Source organism: Giraffa tippelskirchi, chromosome 12 (assembly GCF_054371585.1).
Source record: "Giraffa tippelskirchi isolate mGirTip1 chromosome 12, T2T-mGirTip1v1.2.pri, whole genome shotgun sequence".
In the NCBI taxonomy this organism is placed as follows: domain Eukaryota; kingdom Metazoa; phylum Chordata; class Mammalia; order Artiodactyla; family Giraffidae; genus Giraffa; species Giraffa tippelskirchi.
Genome location: NC_137286.1, coordinates 73,655,240 through 73,678,276, shown reverse-complemented (window position 1 = coordinate 73,678,276; position 23,037 = coordinate 73,655,240).

The following is a 23,037-nucleotide window of genomic DNA, read 5'->3' as shown; positions in this document are numbered from 1 at the left end:
AGACTTGACTGGGCAACTGAACAACAACATGGACAAAAGTGTTATATATTTGATCTTATTATTTTGAATAAGTAACTGTTGCCAAATTTCATAAACAGTTGAGTTATTACTTATATTATTACACAAAATATAATTTTACTCTAGTTCCGTCTTTACATTTCCAGAATACGCATGAATTCTAAAGCACAATACATTACTTTGCTATAATAACGGAATTAATCTGAAATCTGTTTGGTGATATTTAGTTAGGGCTTTTTCTCCTTTATACATGAATTTGTTTGTAGAAATTTGTCTATGCAGTTTCAACTTCTGACTTACATATTAGGTTTATTCAAGGAATTATGATTGTTTGCTAAGAACTGCAAAACCTTTGAGATTTTTACCTTACATGCAACCCAAGATGTTAGCTTGCTCCAGTTTAATAGATTCTGACAGAAGACAGGAGACTTCTAGTCTTGTTTTTTGTCAGTGACAAAAAGTAAGCATTACTTACAATAATAGCATTAGCCAGGGTACAATTATTGTGTTTCTTCCTTGAGCTCCAGTTTCCACAGGGTAATGAGGACAGCCAAGTGATGCTAATATACATAGTGTGGTGTGTTACAGAATAAACTTTAATTTAGGAAGTCCAATCTTATTAAGGGGACTGCTAGCACATCATGCATGCACAACTGCTCCAGAGGGAGAAATTATTTTTATTATACTGAACAGTAAATAAAGGTCCTTCAGTAGTAGACTTCTGTTTCTATCTTCCGAAGCTGCTTGCCCTACAAACATCTTTGAGAATCTCGTCTGAAGCAAGCAAAACATTGCAGAACAGTTGCAAGCTTTCCATTGACTATAAAGATTGCTTTACCTGGCTTCAGTACACATGATTATTTTTATAGTCCTGCACTACTGTGTAAAGTGAGGATTGCATAAATACACACACATACACATACACAAAGAATGAATGTTAGAACTTTCATCAAATTTTAAAATGTGACCTAAAATCAATACATATTTTTATAGTTTTTTATTGTTTGCTGACAGTTTTTTTCATATTGCATATCTCCATTTGTGAGTTCATAAATTTGTTTCATCTCATATTTACATGTAGTACAATTTTCAAGGTGAAATTCCATTAGTGACATTTATTTTATTCTTACTTTCCCTATCCTTGAATAAGTTAGAGTAGATTTTTATTTATTTCTTTCATGCAGCAAATTTAGCTCTATTCCATAACTGACAATAGATACTATCCTTGTACTGGGAAAATCTGGGCCAAAAGTAGTTTTAAGGTCTTTGATAGTATCTGAAAAAAATGGAACTCTGTGCTTTTCAAAGGAATGAACTATTACCATTGAAGTCCCATGATGGCATTCCCGGCATGAGGATATACAACTGTATCACTAATCTTCTTCCTTACTACATAAAAGTGCTTTTTTTTTTTAACGCTTTTTGTTTTCACTAGTAAAACATTCACACATATATTATGATTCAGAATAGGAAAACTTCATGAAAATATTTTTAAGTCATTAAAAGTTATATTTATTTCAAATAATATAAAATCATGGAAAATATTTATTATATGTTATTGTTGTTGTTCGGTCCCTATATCATGTCTGACTCTTTGTGACTTCATGAACTGTAGCATGCCAGACTCCTATATCCTCCACTATCTCCCAGAATTTGCTCAAATTCATGTTTGTTGAGTCAGTGATGCCATCTAACATCACATCCTCTTCCATTCCTTTCTCCTTTTGCCTTCATCTTTCCCAGCATCAGTCTTTTCCAGCGAGTCAGCTCTTTGCATCAGGTGCCCAAATGATTGGAGCTTCAGTTTCAGCATCAGTCCTTCCAATTAATGTTCATGGTTGACTTCCTTTAGGATTGATTAGTTTGATCTCTTTGCAGTCCAAGGGATTCCTAAGAGTCTTCTCCAGCACCACAATTCAAAGGCATCAATTTTTTGGTGGTCAGACTTCTTTATGGTCCAACTCTCACATTCATTCATACACGACTAACCCTAACCCTAATCCATAGCTTGACTATATGGACCTTTGTTGGCGGAGTGGTGTCTCTGTCATTTAATACGCTGTCAAGGTTTGTCATAGCTTTTCTTACTAGTGCATGAAAAGTAAGATACAATGTGTTTGTGTATTTTAACTATTATTATAAGTACTATATGGAAAATATTGAAAGAAAATAAACCAAAATTGTGAAACAGTTGTGTTAAAGTGAAGATACAGTGGGAAATTTTTACAAACATTTTCTTTAGTGTCAATTCCATTTTCATGTAAAAAGTGGAGCACTTTTATTAAAAAAAAAATAGAAGTTTGTATATGTTGGCTTTTCATTTTATTAGCACTAATAAAAATCGTAACAATATGAGCGTATAGAGAAATGGATACAAGCTTCATCAGTTGATGTCAAAGACTTCCAAGCTCCACCCGTCACCTTTGTCTGTTTTTAAATATAATCTTTATTGTAATATAGTTGATTTACAGTGTTGTGTTAGTTTCAAGTGTACAGAAAAGTGAATCCATTACACATACACATATATCCGGTCTTTTTTAGATTCTTTTCCCCCTATAGGTCACTACTGAGTATAGTAGAGTTCCCTGTCTTTATTAGTTGTCTATTTTATATATGTTGTGATGTGTTTAGTCACTCAGTCATATCCGACTCTTTGCAACCACATTGACAGTAGCCCTCCAGGCTTCTCTGTCCATAGGGATTCTCCAGGCAAGAATACTGGAGTGGGCTGCCATGTCCTCCTTCAAGGGATCTTCCCAACCCCAGGACTGAAGCCAGGTCTCCCAAATTGCAGACGATCCTTTACTGTCTGAGCCACCCACCAGGGAAACCCATTTTACATATAATAGTATGTATATGTCAATACCAGTCTCCCAATTCATCCCACACCCCCTTCTCCCTTGGTATCCATACCTTTGTTCTCTAAGTCTGTGTCTCTATTTCTGCTTTGCTTATAAGATCATCTATACCATTTTTCTAGATTTCACATATATTTATTAATATATGATATTTATTTTTTTCTTTCTGGCTTACTTCACTCTAGTCTCTAGGTCCATCCATGTCTCTGCAAATGACAGAATATTGTTCCTTTTTGTGGTTGAGTAATATTCCACTGTATGTATGTACCATATCTTCTTTGTCTATTCATCTGTCGGTGGACATCTGGGTTGCTACCATTTCTTGCTATTACAAATAGTGCTGCAATGAACTTTGGGGTGCATGCATCTTTTCAATTTTTTTTTTAAATGTATATATGGCCAGGTGTGGAATTGCTGGATTGGATGTTAGCTGTATTTTTAGTTTTTTAAGGAACCTCAATACAAGTCTCCATAGTAGCTATACCAATTTACATTCTCACCAACAGTGTGGGTGGATTCTTTTTTTTCCCACATCCTCTTCGGCATTTATTGTTTGTAGGTTTTTTTATGATGGCCATTCTGACTAGTGTGAGGTGATACCTCATTGTTGTTTTGATTTGCATTTCTCTAATAATGAGCAATGTTAAGCATCTTTTTACATGCTAACTTCATGAAATTTTAAGATAAAACAAGAAAGATAATTTGAAAATTTGTATATATGTCAGGAAATTTAGACTATATTCTTATCTTTACTAGTGAGTTTTTTCTTTCCTTTCCACTATCACTGATGATAACATGTTGCAAATGTTTAGAAAATCTATATTCCAGTTACCAGATTTCTTTATTTTTCTCCCCATATATTCATTATAACATTTTTGAAATTATATATCTCAGAATTTATTGTATCACAGCTAGTTTTCCCTGTATGATCAAGCTGTTGTATACTAAGTTAGAGTTTGTACAAGAAGGGTTCAGAGGATTACTATACCAAGCAAGGCAAAGCAGCACCAGAGTTAAAGAAATATCTCATTCTATTTTCTTTTTTTTTCACTTTTTTTTTTTAATTTATTTTAGTTGGGGGCTAATTACTTTACAATATTGTAATAGTTTTTGCCATACATTGACATGAATCAGCCACGGGTTTACATGTGTTCCCCTTCCTGGACCCCCTACCCACCTCCCTCCCCATCCCATCCCTCTGGGTCATCCCATTGCCCCGGCCCTGAGCCCTTGTCTCATGCATCGAACAAGGAATGGTGTTCTGTTTCACATATGATAATTTCTAATTGAGGAGTTTGGAGATTGAAGGTATTAAAAGTTTTCCTAATTCTACATATATATCTAGGTACATCTGTACATTTATATGTATTCAAAAATTTGGAAAAAAAATAGTACTTATTTTTATGTTTACTATATATTGGCATTCCTCTGAGCACTATATTCAGTGTTTTCATTTCACTCCAGCATATATAAACTTTGTCTTCTATTTTATCTTAAGTGCATTTATAATATTTCATCTATCATTAAATATTTATTTAAATTACTATTTTAATTGCCATAGTATATCATATATCAGAACATTTTAATAATTTTTTGTCTTTACATCTTAAATATTTTTAGTTTTTAGTTGTTGCAAAAATGCTTTAATATTTACAGTATAGCATCATTAACAGCCTATTTTTAACCTTGGTCATAATGGGATAGTTTAAGCTACAGTTTTTACAGATAAAATAGGGAGACAATCAGAATTTGTTTGTCCTAAGTCTCTAAACCAGTATTATCAATAATCATCTTGCTTATGTAAGCCAGATCAACAATTTGCTAGGCAATATGGGGTTTGCTAAGTTCTAGGTGGATATATCGGAGAAGGCAAAGGCACCCCACTCCAGTACTCTTGCCTGGAAAATCCCATGGACGGAGGAGCCTGGTGGGCTGCAGTCCATGGGGTCGCTAAGAGTAGGACACGACTGAGAGACTTCACTTTTACTTTTCACTTTCATGCATTGGAGAAGGAAATGGCAACCCACTCCAGTGTTCTTGCCTGGAGAACCCCAGGGGCAGGGGAGCCTGATGGGCTGCCGTCTATGGGTTCGCACAGAGTCGAACAGGACTGAAGCGACTTAGCAGCAGCAGCAGCAGATGGATATATAGGAGTTGTTGTGACCACCATTCCAGAGGGTCAGAAGCATCTGGGTAGAGTCTCTTGAAGAAAAGGTGCTGCTACTGAAATGCTATTGATGGAGTGTGTGAGAGAGAGATGTCAGAGTTATGTTGTTCAGATATTCTAAAAGGAAAGAATGGAAGATGCACTAGCTAATATTAATTATGAAGTTCCCATGTTAATAAAAGTAAGACTATAGTAATAGGTTGCATTGAGTCTATCAGAAGAACAGTTTATGGAAATGATGATGATAAAATGTCCTTTAAGAGAATGCCCCATGCCCTTGTCCCTTCAGGCTTTGTTGCTCATTGGAAAAAACAGATGGCAAGAAGCCTAGATTCTGATTTTTTATTTCTTTACGTCTATAAGCACTTTGGTAAGTCAATGAATCATCTTATAAATTATTTTCTTCCTTTAGTTAGTGGAAAATTACTGATTTTTTGTTTTATAAATTCATCAACTGAAGAAAAGGAAATAAAGCATCTAAAATGTGTCCTAAAAAAGTAAAGTAGTATTGTGATTGATTTATTATATTGTTATTTGGAGAGAACCTCTTGTTAAAATTTGACCAGTATTACTAGATGAACAAATTAACGCTGGAGTTCACAGTAAGTCCTATGTGATTCAGTCTGAAAAGTTTAGCAGAATACTGATTAGCGCTTATTGTTGAGCTTGGCAGTTAATAGCATGCTAGAGTCTACTATTAACACTTCAAAAACTGAAAATATATATATACTTGGCAATATGTTTTGACAAGCTGGCATTCAGTTATTTTCAACTGAATGAGCATGGCTAAAATTTCAAGTTATTATTCTTTTTTCTGAAAGATTAAAAAGCTTTTGGAACATTTTTAGTCAAAATCATAGACTTTTATTTTAGCTAGTCTAATTAGCTAATGGGGCATGCTCTAGTGATAAGCTGAATGATCAGAGAGCAAAATAACAGGAAGGCAAAAATGTATTTCCTAGCAGTTACTCCATTAGATATTTTAGTCTTCATCATATATTTCCAGACATTCATGTCTAAATGACTATTTTATGTTAAAAATGGCTTCATTTTTATATATCTTAACATATTAACTATTTTTGAAGATAATTTGCATTATGTCTGGATGTCAAAGAGACTAGTACGTTAAGTGTTATTCTGATTGTTACAGTTTCTATAAAATGTAATTTAATGTTATGCTCAAGTTTTTTATTTTTATTGCCATATAATTGCTTTACAATATCATGTTAGTTTCTGCTGTGCAATGAAGTGAATCAGCTATATATGTATATACATACATTCCCTCTCCTGTGGACCTCCCTCCCATCACTGATCCCATCTATCTAGGTCATGACAGAGCTTTAAGCTGAGCTTCCTGTGTTTTATAGCAAATTCCCACTAACTGTCTATTTTACACATGATAGTGTATGAACAGACTTAGCAACTAAACAAGTGTGCAATAGCCAGGGCATGGAAACAACCTAAACATCCTACGACAGATGAATGAATAAAGAAGATGTGGTACATATGTACAAAGAAATATTACTCCTCCACTAAAAGGAATGAAACAGAATCATCTGTGGAGAAATGGATGGACTTAGAGCCTGTCATACAGAGTGAAGTAAGTCAGAAAGGGAAAACAAATATTATATATTAACACATAGGTGTGGAATCTAGAAGAATGGTACAGATGAACCTATTTCTAGGGCAGGAATAGAGACACAGATGTAGAAAACATACATGTGGACACAGAGGTGGAAGGAAAGGGAGAAACCAGTTGGGAACTTAAGATGATCAAGTATTGAATTCGTATGTTTAAAATAATTTGGGGAACGATTACATGAAGCTGGAAAAGTTTAATTCTTCAAGAATCTTACTATTTATAATAAACATGGCTGTTAGCCAACTTCTTGCTTCAAGACCTGTATAGCAATATTAAATCAGAGTAGAAACTTCTAATAGTGCTTATAGTGATAAACATGTAATAGTTTTATACATTATAAATTTCATTCTAATAATAAATATTATTGAATTCATTTATCCATGTGAAGTCCCCTCTTAACATACAGTTTCAAATGCCTTTTCATATAATCTCCAGTACATTTAACTGTTAAATTGTTGTACTCTGATGATTCATTTTGAAAAAATTTTTAACGTTTTTCCCAAAAGTTAATTAACTCTCCAAAGTAAATTAATTCTGCAGAAGTTAATTAATTCTGTAATTAATATGATTAATTCTGCATGAAAGTAACTAGGTTCTCTATAGAGCTGTCATAAGAGTCCTATTATTTACAATAAATATCAAAATTATAGTCATTCTCTATTATACTTTTAATCAACATTATCCACAATACAAGAAAAGTAAGATGGAATTTTGCAGTTAAAACCCTCAATTTAGTTGGAAAACTGTGTCTTGCTATGAACTTAAATAGTGTGGAATTAAATAGTTAACATTAATTACTGGCAAGATGAAAAATATTTTAATTTAAAATGTTCATATTCAGTCATTAAGCAAATATTTATCAAGTATAATTGTGGCATTGGAGATAGAAAGTAAGACAGAAAATGTCCCTATGTCTGTGGACCTTTCAGTCTACTGAAAGGGAAAGAAAACCAATAGTGAATAGATAAGATAATTTTAGTTAATGTCAAATTCTGTGAAGAAAAGAACCCAAGACTATAGAGTGATTAATAAAGGGAGAATCATGTACATATCTTGTGCTCCAAGAAAAGAGTTGGGCTCCAAGCAAAGTATTACAATATTGTAAAGTTAAAAAATAGAAAATAAACTAATTAAAAAAAAAAAGAAGCCTTGGTATGCTAAAGAAGCAAGCAGAAAACCATTGTGACTGATGTGAAAGTGAAAGTGATAGTCACTCAGTCACATCTTTGTGACCCCACAGACTGGGACCCACCAGGCTCCTCTGTCTGTGGAATTTTCCGGGCAAGAATACCGGAGTGGGTTTCCATTTCCTTCTCCAGGGGAATCTTCCCTACCAGGGATCTAACCTGGGTCTCCTGCATTGCAGGCAGATTCTTTATTGTCTGAGCTATCAGGGAAGCAGAGAACTAAGCATTAAAAGGCGCTTCACCAGTGACTCAGCGGTCAAGAATCCGCCTGCAAAGCAGATTTGGGTTGGATCCTGGGGAGAAAAAAATTCCCTGGAGTAGGGCATGGCAGCCCACTCCAGTATTCTTACCTGTAGAATCCCATGGACAGAAAAGCCTGGTGGGCTGCAGTCCCTGCAGTGGCAAAGAGTCGGACACGGCTGTAGTGACTGTGCACATATGCAGGCAAGCGTTAAAAGAGGAGACCGGACACAGTCTAGGGACAGATCCCCGTGAACTTTTCAGTCTTGGTAAGGGATTTGGAACGTTTTCTAAATGTATGGGAAGCTCCTGGAGAGTTCAAGAACAGTGGTAACATTATTTGTTTTAATTTTTAAATAAGTTCATCCTGCTGCTGTGGGAAGCATAGATTGGAGGTGGGCAAAAGTAGAAGCACAGACTATGAAACTCTTTGTAACAGTATCAGTAATAATTATATTTGAGTATTTACTATTGCAAAGCATGGCATTATCTCATTTAACCTCAAAATAGCCCATATTTTAAGTACTGCTATTAGTCACAGTTTAGAAGCCGTGATGGCACGGAAGAATTAAACAAATTGTTCTAGATCCCACAGCTAGCATGCGGTGGAGCCCAAGCAAACCTAAGCAGTCTGACACCACAGTCTTCCTCACCACTACACGGTGCTCACATCTCCAGAACGTACAGTCAGTAGATTTGGCTAAACCAACGAGCAATATTAAAATCTTCCAAAATAATCTTCTTATCATGTGAAAATCAGTTTGGGCAGAAAATGCTGGAGATTTAAAAAAAAAAAAAAAAAAAAGCTAAGAACATTTACAGCAATGAAGAATAAGATGAGATAGTCAATAACCAAATATTAAAATTTTGGGGACAAGCTGTTCTCTTACAAAAGCTTTCCCTTGTCTATTTTTTAAAATAGCATTTATATATCTCACCTTTATTTTCCTTGCAATCATTTCTTTTGAACCACATATGGATTCAGAATGCTAGATTATTTGGAACATTTTTTGTTGTGGAAATTTCAGTGATCTCATCTTAAAAGCCTAGAGTTCAACATAGAAATTTTTCACATATAAACATTAAAATATATTCTTATTCCAAAGACTCTTCAGCCAAGAATTTTCATTTTAAGGCATTTCTAAAAATAAAACAAAATTTGGATGAAGGTTACAAAGCATATTTGTTCTGTTAATGACAAATGGGAAAGGGGTGGTGAATGACTAACAGAAGTTCATTAAAGATGACCCCATGAGGTTTAGTCATCCCTGCCAAGAAATATGCCTTCAGACAAATTGAGAATAACCCACAAAGCTCTGAGTGCTTAGTAGCCTGATGATACATATCTACAAGTTAACTAAGTGACAAGCTAACTAAATGACCAAAAATTTGCCCATTCACTTTGGCCTTTTAAACCTGATAATATGGATCTCTGCACAAATGATTTGGACACAGTGAACAGTAATAATTGTGGAGATGGTTAAGTAAGATTGGTTCTAACCTTCCAGACTTTGCCTGGGAAATAGATACTGATGAATATTTCTGAAATACTGTCTGAAGAGATTCACTAAGATTTTTTTTTTTTGGAAATAAAAAGAAATGAGAAAAATTTTAATATATATCCCAATCCCAAGATTGACGACAAGACCACCATCTTTTATACCTATTTTGTGTTATTTGCATTTTGGTTAGTTCATGCTCCAAAAGCATATAACTTTTTTTTTTAATGAAGTAAAATAGAGTTAATTATACACCAACATATATATGCACATAATAAATCAATATTTTAAATATGATTCAAAATTTCTATGTCTTTTTACATCAACTACAGTTTTTTTTCTATTTTACCTTTTAATGTCTTTCACTCATTTTCCCACTCCTCATCCCCACCTCCAGATATTCAAATTTTCAAAATAAATACACCCCAAGTTTGCATATAAAATCATATTTAATGTACAGAAAAACTAAAGCTTTATATAAGAGAAGGAAATGGCAACTCATTCCAGTATTCTTGCCTGGAATATTCCATGTGCAGAAGAGTCTGGTGGGCTGTAGGCCATAGGGTCTCACAGAGTCAAACATGACTGAAGAAATTTGTGCGCGTGTGCACACACACACACACACACACACATCTTCTAAATAAGTATTCATTTAAAATGGCAGTATGTAAAGAATTTCTGATAATATTGATCTATTTTTCTTATAATCTTGAAACAATGTGTGATTTCATAGAACAGCTCAACCAATTTTATTGATCAAGTCCTAGACATTTACGTTGGCCATTAACAAATAATCTAGGAATTCTTCATACCTTTTGACAAATAGTTATGGTGTCCCTCTATTATGCCCCTACTCTAGAAGCCACAGGCAAATTGTAAAATGTCATTAAGATGGAGGAACAAGATATATTCTTTCACACTGTTTGAAAGGTTTACTACCCACACAATTTCAGAAATTTCTGTGCTTTCCAAGTTGGCAAGAAAGGGTCGTGTTCAATTCTCTTTAAGGAAAACAATGGATTCAGTAATTGACAGGTAAATTAAATGATAATTAATTAAATAATAATTAATAATGGTGCTGAAATTTTAAAATGACACAAAATGTTAGTTCTTTGAAACATACTTTAGTGAGCAAAGAAACAGAAAATAATTTAAAAAATAGAAATAACAGTTTACATAATATTTTAAAGGCATTATTTTCCTTAAAAGCAGTACTTATAATTAAATTAAAACTAGTATTGTTCATTGTTTCCTCTCATGGCACTAATATTTTTGGATTGATTTTAAAGCAGAGAAAGTGAAAATGTGTTCATCCAAACTATGGTTATAAAATTCTTTGTCCACATAGAGTTATTAAACCTAAAAAGAACTGGAGTACATAAAATAAATAAATAAATAAAAATCTCTCCAGTCCAGGTCAGTTCAGTTACTCAGTCGTGTTTGACTCTTTATGACCCCATGGACTGCAGCACACCAGGCCTCCCTGTCCATCACCAAAACCCGGACCTTCCTCAAGCTCATGTCCATTGAGTTGGTGATGCCATCTAACCATCTTATCCTCTACAGTCCCCTTCTCCTCCTGCTTTAAATCTTTCCCAGCATCAGGGTCTTTTCAAATAATTCAGTTCTTTGCTTCAAGTGGCCAAAGTATTAGAGCTTCAGCTTCAGCATCAGTGCTTCCAGTGAATATTCAGGGCTTATATCCTTCAGGATGGAACGGTTGGATCTCGTTGCAGTCCAAGGGACTCTCAAGAGTCTTCTCCAACACCACAGTTCAAAACCATTAATTCTTCAGCGCTCAACTTTCTCTATGGCCCAACTCTCACATCCATACACGGCTACTGGAAAAACCATAGCTTTGACTATATGGATCTTTTTCAGCAAAGTAATGTCTCTGCATTTTAATATGCTATCTATGTTGGTCATAGCTTTTCTTCCAAGGAGCAAGCGTCCTTTAATTTCAATGCTGCAGTAACCATCTGCAGTGATTTTGGAGCCCAAGAAAATAAAGTCTGTCACTGTTTCTATTGTTTCCCCATCTATTTGCCATGAAGTGATGGGAGCAGAAGCCATGATCTTTGTTTTTTGAATATTGAGTTTTAAGCCAGCTCTTTCACTTTCTTCAAGAGGCTCTTTAGTTCCTCTTAGCTTCCTTCCATAAAGGTAGTATGATCTGCGTATCTGATATTATTGATATTTTTCCCAGCCATATTGATTGCAGCTTGTGCTTCATTCAGCCTAGCATTTCACATGATGTACTCTACATATAAGTTAAATAAGCAGTGTGACAATATACAGCCTTGAGATACTCTTTTGCCAATTTGGAACAAGTTCCATGTAAGGTTCTAACTGTTGCTTCTTGACCTGCAATACAGATTTGTCAGGAGGCAGGTCAGGAGGTCTGGTATTCCCATCTCTTTAAGAATTTTCCATAGTTTGTGGTGATCCACACAGTCAAAGGCTTTGGCATAGTCAGTAAAGCAGAAGTAGATGTTCTCCTTGAACTCTCTTGCTTTTTTAATGATGCAACAGATGTTGGCAATTTGTTATCTGTTTCCTCTGCCTTCTCTAAATCCAGCTTGAACATCTGGAAGTTCTTGGTTCATGTACTGTTGAAGCCTGGCTTGGAGAATTTTGAGTATTACCTTGCTAGCATATGAGATGTGTGCAATTATGCAGTAGTTTGAACATTCTTTGTCATTGCGTTTCTTTGGGATTGGAAAGACAACTGATCTTTTCAGGTCCTGTTGCCACTGCTGAGTTTTCCAGATTTGCTGGCATATTGAGTGCAGCACTTTCACAGCATCATCTTTTAGGGTTTGAAATAGCTCAGCTGGAATCCCATCACCTCCTCTAGCTTTATTCGTAGTGATGCTTCCTAAGGCCCACTTGACTTTGCGCTTCAAGATATCTGGCTCTAGGTGAGTGATCACACCATCATGATTATCTGGGTCATTGATAACTTTCTTTTTTTTAAAATAGTTCTTCTGTTCCATTCTTCTTCCTCAAGATTGCTTTGGCTATTCGAGGTTTCTTATATTTCCATACAAATTGTGAGATGATTTGTTCTAGTTCTGTGAAAAATACCATTGGTAGCTTGATAGGGATTGCATTGAATCTATAGATTGCTTTGGGTAGTATACTCATTTTCACTATATTAATTCTTCCAATTCATATATTTCTCCATCTGTTTGTGTCCTCTTTGATTTCTTTCATCAGTGTTTTATAGTTTTCTATATATAAGTCTTTTGTTTCTTTAGGTAGATATATTCCTAAGTATTTTATTCTTTTTGTTGCAATGGTGAATGGTATCGTTTCCTTAATTTCTCTTTCTGTTTTCTCATTATTGGAGTATAGGAATGCAAGGGATTTCTGTGTGTTAATTTTATATCCTGCAACTTTACTATATTCATTGATCAACTCGAGTAATTTTCTAGTAGAGTCTTTAGAGTTTTCTATGTAGAGGATCATGTCATCTGCAAACAGTGAGAGTTTTACTTCTTCTTTTCCTATCATTTCACACCAGTCAGAATGGCTGCTATCCAAAAATCTACAAGCAATAAATGCTGGAGAGGGTGTGGAGAAAAGGGAACCCTCTTACACTGTTGGTGGGAATGCAAACTAGTACAGCCACTATGGAGAACAGTGTGGAGATTCCTTAAAAAACTGGGAATAGAACTGCCATATGACCCAGCAATCCCACTGCTGGGCATATACACCGAGGAAACCAGAATTGAAAGAGATGCGTGTATCCCAATGTTCATCGCAGCACTGTTTACAATAGCCAGGACATGGAAGCAACCTAGATGTCCATCAGCAGACGAATGGATAAGGAAGCTGTGGTACATATACACAATGGAATATTACTCAGCCATTAAAAAGAATACATTTGAATTAGTTCTACTGAGATGGATGAAACTGGAGCCCATTATACAGAGTGAAGTAAGCCAGAAAGAAAAACACCAATACAGTATACTAATGCATATATATGGAATTTGAAAGATGGTAATGATAACCCTATATGCGAGACAGAATAAGAGACACAGATGCATGGAACAATTTTATGGACTCTGAGGGAGAAGGTGAGGGTGGGACATTCTGGGACAATAGCATTGAAACATGTATATTATCATATGTGAAACAGAACACCATTCCATGTTCGATGCATGAGACAAGGGCTCGGGGCCGGGGCAATGGGATGACCCAGAGGGATGGGATGGGGAGGGAGGTGGGTGGGGGGTCCAGGAAGGGGAACACATGTAAACCCATGGCTGATTCATGTCAATGTATGGCAAAAACTATTACAATATTGTAAAGTAATTAGCCCCCAACTAAAATAAATAAATTTATAAAAAAAAAAAAAGTTCTTCTGTGTATTCTTGCCACCTCTTCTTAATATCTTCTGCTTCTGTTATGTCCATACCATTATGTTCTTTTTTGTGCCCATCTTTGCAATCAATGTTGTCTTGGTAGCTCTAATTTTCTTGAAGAGATCTCTAGTTTTTCCCATTCTACTGCTTTCCTCGATTATTTTGCAATGGCCACTGAGGAAACCTCTCTTATCTCTCTTTGCTCTTCTTTGGAACTCTGCATTCAGATGGATATATGTTTCCTTTTCTCCTTTGCCTTTTGCTTCTCTTCCTTTCTCAACTATTTGTAAGGCCTCCTCAGACAAGCATTTTGCCTTTTTGCATTTCTTTTTCTTAGGGGTGATCTTGATCACTGCCTCCTGTACAATGTCATGAACCTCCATCCATAGTTATTCAGGCACTTTTCAAATCTGATCCCTTGAATCTATTTGTCATTTCCACTCTATAATCGTAAGGGATTTGATTTAGGTCACACCTGAATGGTCTAGAGGTTTCCCTTACCTTCTCCAATTTAAGTCTGAATTTTGCAATTGTAAATTGTGGTTCATGATCTGAGCCACAGTCAGCTCCTGGTATTGTTTTTGCTGACTGTATAGAACTTCTCCATCTTTGGCTGAAAAGAATATAATCAATCTGATTTCAGTATTGACCATCTAGTGATGTCCATGTGTAGAGTCTTCTCTTGTGTTGTTGGAAGAGGGTGTTTGCTATGACCAGTGAGTTCTTTTAGCAAAACTCCGTTAGCCTTTGCCCTGCTTCACTCTGTACTCTAAGGCCAAACATGTCTGTTACTCCAGGTATCTCTTGACTTCCTACTTTTGCATTCCAGTTCCCTATGATGAAAAGGACATCTTTTTTTGCTGTTAGTTCTAGGAAGTCTTGTGGTTTTTCATAGTACCAGTCAATTTCAGCTTTTTTGGTGTTAGTGATTGAGGCATAGGCTTAGATTACCATGATATTGAATGATCTGCCTTGGAAACAAACAGTTATAATTCTTTCATTTTTGATATTGCACCCAAATACTGCATTTGAGACTCTTTTGTTGACTATGACAACTGTTCCACTTCTAAGGGATTCTTGCCCACAGTGGTGGATATAATGGTCATCTGAATTAAATTCTCCCAATCCTGTCCATTTTAGTTCACTGATTCCTAAAATGTCGATGTTCACTCTTGCCATCTCCTGTTTGACCACATTCAATTTACTTTGATTCATGGACCTAACACTCCAGGTTCCTATGTAATATTGCTCTTTACAGCATTGGACTTTACTTCCATCACCAGTCACATTCTCAACTGGGTGTTGTTTTCGGTTAAGCTCTGTCTCTTCATTCTTTCTAGAGTTATTTCTCCACATTTTTCCAGTAGCATATTGGGCACCTACCAACCTGGGGAGTCCATCTTTCAGTGTCATATTTTTTGCCTTGTCATACTCTTCATGGGGTTCTCAAGGCAAGAATGCTGAAGTGGTTTGCCATTCCCTTCTCCAGTGGACCACGTTTTGTCAGAACTCTCCACCATGACCCGTCCCTCTTGGGTGGCCCTTCATGGCATACTTCATAGTTTCATTGAGTTAGACAAGGCTGTGGTACATGTGATCAGTGTGGTTAGTTTTCTGTGATTGTGGTTTTCGTTGTGATTTTCATATCTCTTTGGATAAAGTATTTAAATAATACATTTTACAAAATATGTATTTCAAAATATTTAAATCATATATTTTATATCATAGAATATCTCATAATTTAAAGAAAAAAGTAGAAAACTAAGTGAACATCATATTGAGACTTAAGAAAATAAAATTTGATTTTTAAAGACAGTAAACACGCTTATTTAAGGTAAAGACAGATTTAATTCTGATATACAAATAAGAATACTGCTTTAAAATATCCATTGTATTTACCTACATTTTTTCTTTTTTCCACCACTATATTCTGTCACTAGGACTCATCAGAGCCCTAGACAAGTCTAGTAAGGCACATCATACAGAACAGATAAAACTATTTTCAAATGATTTTTTATTGTATAGCTCATTCTAAAATTGTAGTGAAATTTAAAACTTCTTGAAACTCATACTTAATTCTGTTTCACATGCTTAGCGACTGTCAGTTATGGAAACTCCTTTCAGATAGTGGCAGGAAAGAACAAGACTTTTGGAATCACATCTGTGTTTAATTCTGAAACTAAAGTAACAACTGGCAAACTTTATTTAAAAAACAAAGTTAAATTAGTATGTTGATAGTTTTTTAATAAATCCAGATGACTGCAGAAAAACTGTTGTTTTTTATTAGTAATTAATTAAATATTAATGGTTAGTTGTTAGATGGAGCTATGATTTGATATGTAGTTTAAAAATTATATGCAAGAAATTTTGAAAATAGTGAGAAGAAAATTATATTCTTCTCTAGATTGTGAAGACAATCTAAAGCTCTATTATATGTGGTCCAAAATACACAAGCTCAGGTATCATTTACATCCCAGAACTCATATTCAATTAGAGAAGAAAATACTGATGCAACTGCCGTATGTCAGTAATGGCGAATAGCTAATTTGTTGTGAACCCCAGCATATAAAATATTTTTATCATCTTTTATTACTTCTTTTCCTCTGTCCTTCCCTCAGTTGCTCATTTCATAATATTTTATATTCAATATAATCCAGATCTGTGATAGATGCTGAAATATCCATCCAGCATCTTGTAGGGAGATGTACAGTTTAAAAGATAAGAAATAACATGACAAAAATTTTAGCTGAAAAAACAAAAATACTTGGGAAAACAAATACTCTTACTGGGCAAGAACACTGATACAAATTTGTTTTCTATGAGTCATTCATTTATTCAGTAAACATTTACTCATCATTTAGCATACGTTTAACATAGTGCTAGATTTCCCCCCCTCATTAGAGTCATTTTATCCTGCTTATTTTCATCATAACCTTTGATTGGTCGCCACACATTATTACTTTTTACTTGTTGAATTCTAGGTGTATTTTATTTCCATGAACCTTCTTGAACTTTGTTCCAGAACATAGTCAAGTTTCTTAGAACAGTTTGATCCTTTTATGATTTGTTGTGTCAGATCATGGCAATGTTTAGTCTAGAGCTAATTATTCCCCACTACTAGGGGAAGACAACTCCAGCAAAGTGTCCTATAATGATAAGGTTTGCAAATCTGGCTGTTGGGAAGAGGAAATATTCCTGGCCTTCCTCGGTCATTGGTGACTGCCCCACTATTCCTTTACCATGGCCTTTCCCCAGTTTTTTTGTAGTTTTCTCACAAAATACTTTGGTCAGTACGCTGATGAATATTTGAGGTGGACCCAGTACAAATCTCCTGAGTTTTCTCTCTGTGCAGCTTTTCCTTCTGTGGTGCTCTGCCCATTTGGAGTACTCACGCTCAGTTCTGTCTCTTAACTCAGGAAGTATACTGAGCTCCACCAAGGCTCCACATCTCTTTGCTGCTACCTGAAAAATCTCAAATCTGTATACTGGGGTAACTTGATGACAACTCTAGCACTCACATGGAGCTTCATTGAGGTACTCTCAGTCCTACTCTGAGAATCGTTTCCCCAAACTGGAAAGGATATGTGGATTTGGGAGATAAAGAGAGGAAAAAAAGTCAGTCTAATATCTATCTACCTAGCTCCCTATCTTTCATCTGTCAATCTAACATCTGTTTCTATCATCTATCTAAGCAGTAGTCATATACATAGATGTATGGAGTAAAACATAAATATTTGTTCATGTAAAAGTCATATGTATCAAAAAATTCATGGAGTATTAAAATAGCTTGCATTTGGATTAAAATGTTCTGCACAAGTCTTAAATATATAATAAACTCTTAAAAATAATAATGAAAAATTTATATTTCACTGCACATGTATTTCAAAATGAAAGAAATCAAATTGGACTGTAAATTGTGTTGGAGATAGCATGTGTTTCTGTATCACAATATGTTGAATCCAGAGTCTAATGGGGAAATTGGATAATAATTTTGGATATATTTTATGAAAATTAAAAATTCACTGTGGATAGATAAGGACATGCATCAGATGACTGGAGAGGGGAAACAATGTTAGAGAGAGCTGTCTCTTAAGGGGATCTTTGTGGATCTCGCAGAGGATCACTCATTTAACGGTTTTGAAGTTTTTGTTTCATCTCTTTACCTAAATTCTATATCAAAATTCTATGGTTTGTTTGATTGCATTTAGTAGGAAAGTAACCATAGCCACTCAGTAGAAAGAGACTGTTTTTGTGTGTGTTTTTGAATATGACTAACAACCACCATGCCACCAGATTATTTTTTACCAGTTACTTATATTGCACTTTAAATCAACTGTACTGAAGTATAAGTTAATTATGGTAAGATGCTCCTATTTTCAGTAAACTCTTATATGAATTTTTATAAATTTATGCACCTGTGTAAGCAGGAGCACAAAAGATGTAGACATTTACATTACAGAAAGTTTCCTCCACATGTCTTTATGGTAACTGTCCTACTCGTAGGCTCAGTCAAATGTTTATTTAATTCTGTACTGTAAATAAATTTTTGAGTATTTAAAATTTTTACCTAAATGAAATTGTATGATTTGTTCTTGAGAAATACATACCTAATGATCTATATTAAAATAATCCATGTTTGATTAAATTCAAATAATATGAAGTAGGAGAAAATAATGTTTCAACATATCATTTCAAACAGTACCATCCAGGTTTATCCATGCTATCATTCTATGATTATTATCTATTTATTGGTAAATATATACAGATTTCTATCATTTAGAGCTATTTTAATGTTTACCAATTAGTTCAGATTTTCAGTTTTTCTAGTTCTATCTAACTTAAAGGAGAATTTGTGTCAGTATGTTATTGAGTCAAAATATTTTTCCTAGTCCTTTTTTAGAAAAATATTCTCTATCTTCTGGTATTGATTTTTGCTATGCAGTCTGAGATCAGCCTAGATTTAATTTTTCTCTTTTGTAAGTGATTTATTTTTTGTAACTGGATGCCAAAAATCTTTTTTCTTTATAGATCAAATTTAATCTTGATATACTTGTTTTGATCAGTTTTCCATGAGATATTATACCTAGTTAAATCTGACTGGTCATGTATTTCTACATTTTAAATCCATTTTCCTATATTCTGAATATTCTTATGCTTCATATCCTATATTCATTATCTTAGAGGTGCTATGTTGATTTTGGATCATTTTTTCCTTTTCCATATAATTTTCATCTCCTCACTATCCCTATTCTTGACTTTTTTACTCATTATAAATATGTCAAATTTTTTCCACATCTATTCTGTCTCAAATTTTTAACTTAAGCCATATGTCTATATTAGAGTTATTTATTTCTACATCTGTTCCATTAATGTTACAGTATGTTTTCATCTCATTCTAAATTTTTAATGATGCAATTTGCCTTTCCTTTCCTATTTGTTGCTGTTCAGTCACTAAGTTGTGTCCAACTCCTTGTGACCCTATGGACTGCAGCATGCCAGGCTTCTCTGTTCTACACCATCCTCCAGAGCTTGCTCAAACTCATGTCCATTGAGTCAGTGATGTCATCCAACCATCTCACCCTCTGTCATCCCCTTCTTCTCCTGCCTTCAGTCTTTCTCAGCATCAGGGTCTTTTCCAATGAGTCGGTTCTTTGCATCAGGTGGCCAAAGTATTGGAACTTCAGCTTCAGTATCAATCCTTCCAATGAATATTCAGGATTAATTTCATTTAGGATTGACTGGTTTGACCTCCCTGAAGTCCAAGGGACTCTCAAGAGTCTTCTTCAACACCACAGTTCAAAAGCATTGCTTCTTTGGGACTCAGCCTTCTTTAATGGTCCAACTCTCACATCCTTACATACTTTCCTCTTAGGAAAATTAAGATGGAGGAATCTTATTCAGACGTCAGAAGCAAGAGAGAAGTCCTCTGACCTTTTCTGTCCTACATAAACACTACTTAGCTTTCATGCCTTCTTGTAAGCACAGAAAGTCAGGCAGAATTTTAGATAAGAAAGGAAGTGGGTCTTTGAATTCTTGAGTCCCTGGAGGTGTGGCCAATCCCCTGGGCCTTAAGAAGTCTGAAGACTTACAGTTCAGTTCAGTCGCTCAGTCGTGTCCGACTCTGTGCGACCCCATGAATTGCAGCACGCCAGGCCTCTCTGTCCATCACCAACTCCCGGAGTCTACCCAAACCCATGTTCATCGAGTTGGTGATGCCATCCAACCATCTCATCCTCTGTCGTCCCCTTCTCCTCCCGCCCCCAATCCTACCCAGCATTAGGGTCTTTTCCAATGAGTCAACACTTCGCATGAGGTGGCCAAAGTATTGGAGCTTCAGCTTCAACATCAGACCTTCCAATGAACACCCAGGATTGATCTCTTTTAGGGTGGATTGATTGGATCTCCTTGCAGTCCAAGAAACTCTCAAGAGTCTTCTCCAACACCACAGCTCAAAAGCATCAATTCTGCGGTGCTCAGCTTTCTTCACCGTCCAACTCTCACATCCATACATGACCACTGGAAAAACCATAGTCTTGACTAGATGGACTTTTGTTGGCAAAGTAATGTCTCTGCTTTTAAACATGCTATCTAGGTTGGCCATAACCTTCCTTCCAAGTAGTAAGCGTCTTTTAATTTCATGGCTGCAGTCACCATCAGCAGTGATTCTGGAGCCCAAAAAAGTAAAGTCTGACACTGTTTCCACTGTTTCCCCATCTATTTCCCATGGAGTGATGGGACCAGATGCCATGATCTTAGTTTTCTGAACGTTGAGCTTTAAGCCAACTTTTTCACTCTCCTCCTTCACCTTCATCAAGAGGCTCTTTAGTTCTTCTTCACTTTCTGCCATAAGGGTGGTGTCATCCGCATATCTGAGGTTATTGATATTTCTCCCGGCAATCTTGATTCCAGCTTGTGTTTCTTCTAGCCCAGCGTTTCTCATGATGTACTCTGCATATAAGTTAAATAAGCAGGGTGACAATATACAGCCTTGACGTACTCCTTTTCCTCCTTAGAACCAGTCTGTTGTTCCATGTCCAGTTCTGACTGTTGCTTCCTGACCTGCATACAGGTTTCTCAAGAGACAGGTCAGATGGTCTGGTATTCCCATCTCTTTCAGAAATTTCCACAGTTTATTGTGATCCACACAGTCAAAGGCTTTGGCATAGTCAATAAAGCAGAAATAGATGTTTTTCTGGAACTCTCTTGCTTTTTCGATGATCCAGCGGTTATTGGCAATTTGATCTCTGGTTCCTCTGCCTTTTCGAAAACCAGCTTGAACATCTGGAAGTTCACGGTTCACGTATTGCTGAAGCCTGGCTTGGAGAATTTTGAGCATTACTTTACTAGCATGTGAGATGAGTGCAATTGTGCGGTAGTTTGAGCATTCTTTGGCATTGCCTTTCTTTGGGATTGGAACGAAGACTGACCTCTTCCAGTCCTGTGGCCACTGCTGAGTTTTCCAAATTTGCTGGCATATCGAGTACATCACTTTCACAGCATCACCTTTGAGGATTTGAAGTAGCTCAACTGGAATTCCATCACCTCCACTAGCTTTGTTCGTAGTGATGTTTTCTAAGGCCCACTTGACTTCACATTCCAAGATATCTGGCTCTAGGTGAGTGATCACACCATCGTGATTATCTGTGACGTGAAGATCTTTTTTGTACAGTTCTTCTGTGTATTCTTGCTACCTCTTCTTAATATCTTCTGCTTCTGTTAGGTCCCTACCATTTCTGTCCTTTATTGAGCCTATCTTTGCGTGAAATGTTCCCTTGGTATCTCTAATTTTCTTGAAGAGGTCTCTAGTCTTTCCCAATCTGTTGTTTTCCTCTATTTGTTTGCACTGATAGCTGAGGAAGGCTTTCTTATCTCTCCTTGCTATTCTTTGGAACTCTGCATTCAGATGAGAATATCTTTCCTTTTCTCCTTTGCTTTTCGCTTCTCTTCTCTTCCCAGCTATCTGGAAGGCCTCCTCAGACAGCCATTTTGCTTTTTTGCATTTCTTTTCCATGGGAATTTTCTTGATCCCTGTCTCCTGTACAATGTCACGAACCTCTGTCCATAGTTCATCAGGCATTCTGTCTATCAGGTCTAGTCCCTTAAATCTATTTTTCACTTCCACTGTATACTCATAAGGGATTTGATCTAGGTCATACCTGAATGGTCTAGTGGTTTTCCCTACTTTCTTCAATTTAAGTCTGAATTTGGCAATAAGCAGTTCATGATCTGAGCCACAGTCTGCTCCCGGTCTTGTTTTTGCTGACTGTATAGAGCTTCTCCATCTTTGGCTGCAAAGAATATAATCAATCTGATTTCGGTGCTGACCATCTGGTGATGTCCACGTGTAGAGTCTTCTCTTGTGTTGTTGGAATAGGGTGTTTGCTATTACCAGTGCGTTCTCATGGCAAAACTCTATCAGACTTTGCCCTGCTTCATTCTGTACTCCAAGGCCAAACCTGCCTGTTACGCCAGGTGTTTCTCGACTTCCTACTTTTGCATTCCAGTCCCCTATAATGAAAAGGACATCTTTTTTGGGTGTTAGTTCTAGAAGGTCTTGTAGGTCTTCATAGAATTGTTCAACTTCAGCTTCTTTGGCATTACTGGTCGGGGCATAGACTTGGATTACCGTGATATTGAACGGTTTGCCTTGGAAGCGAACAGAGATCATTCTGTCGTTTTTGAGATTGCATCCAAGTACTGCATTTCGGATTCTTCTGCTGACCATGATGGCTACTCCATTTCTTCTAAGGGATTCTTGCCCACAGTAGTAGATATAATGGTCATCTGAGTTAAATTCACCCATTCCAGTCCATCTTAGTTCGCTGATTCCTAGAATGTCAACGTTCACTCTTGCCATCTCCTGTTTGACCACTTCCAGTTTGCCTTGATTCATGGACCTAACATTCCAGGTTCCTCTGCAATATTGCTCTTTACAGCATCGGACTTTGCGTCTATCACCTATCACATCCACAGTTGGGTATCGTTTTTGCTTTGGCTCCATCCCATCATTCTTTCTGGAGTTATTTCTCCACTGATCTCCATTAGCATATTGGGCA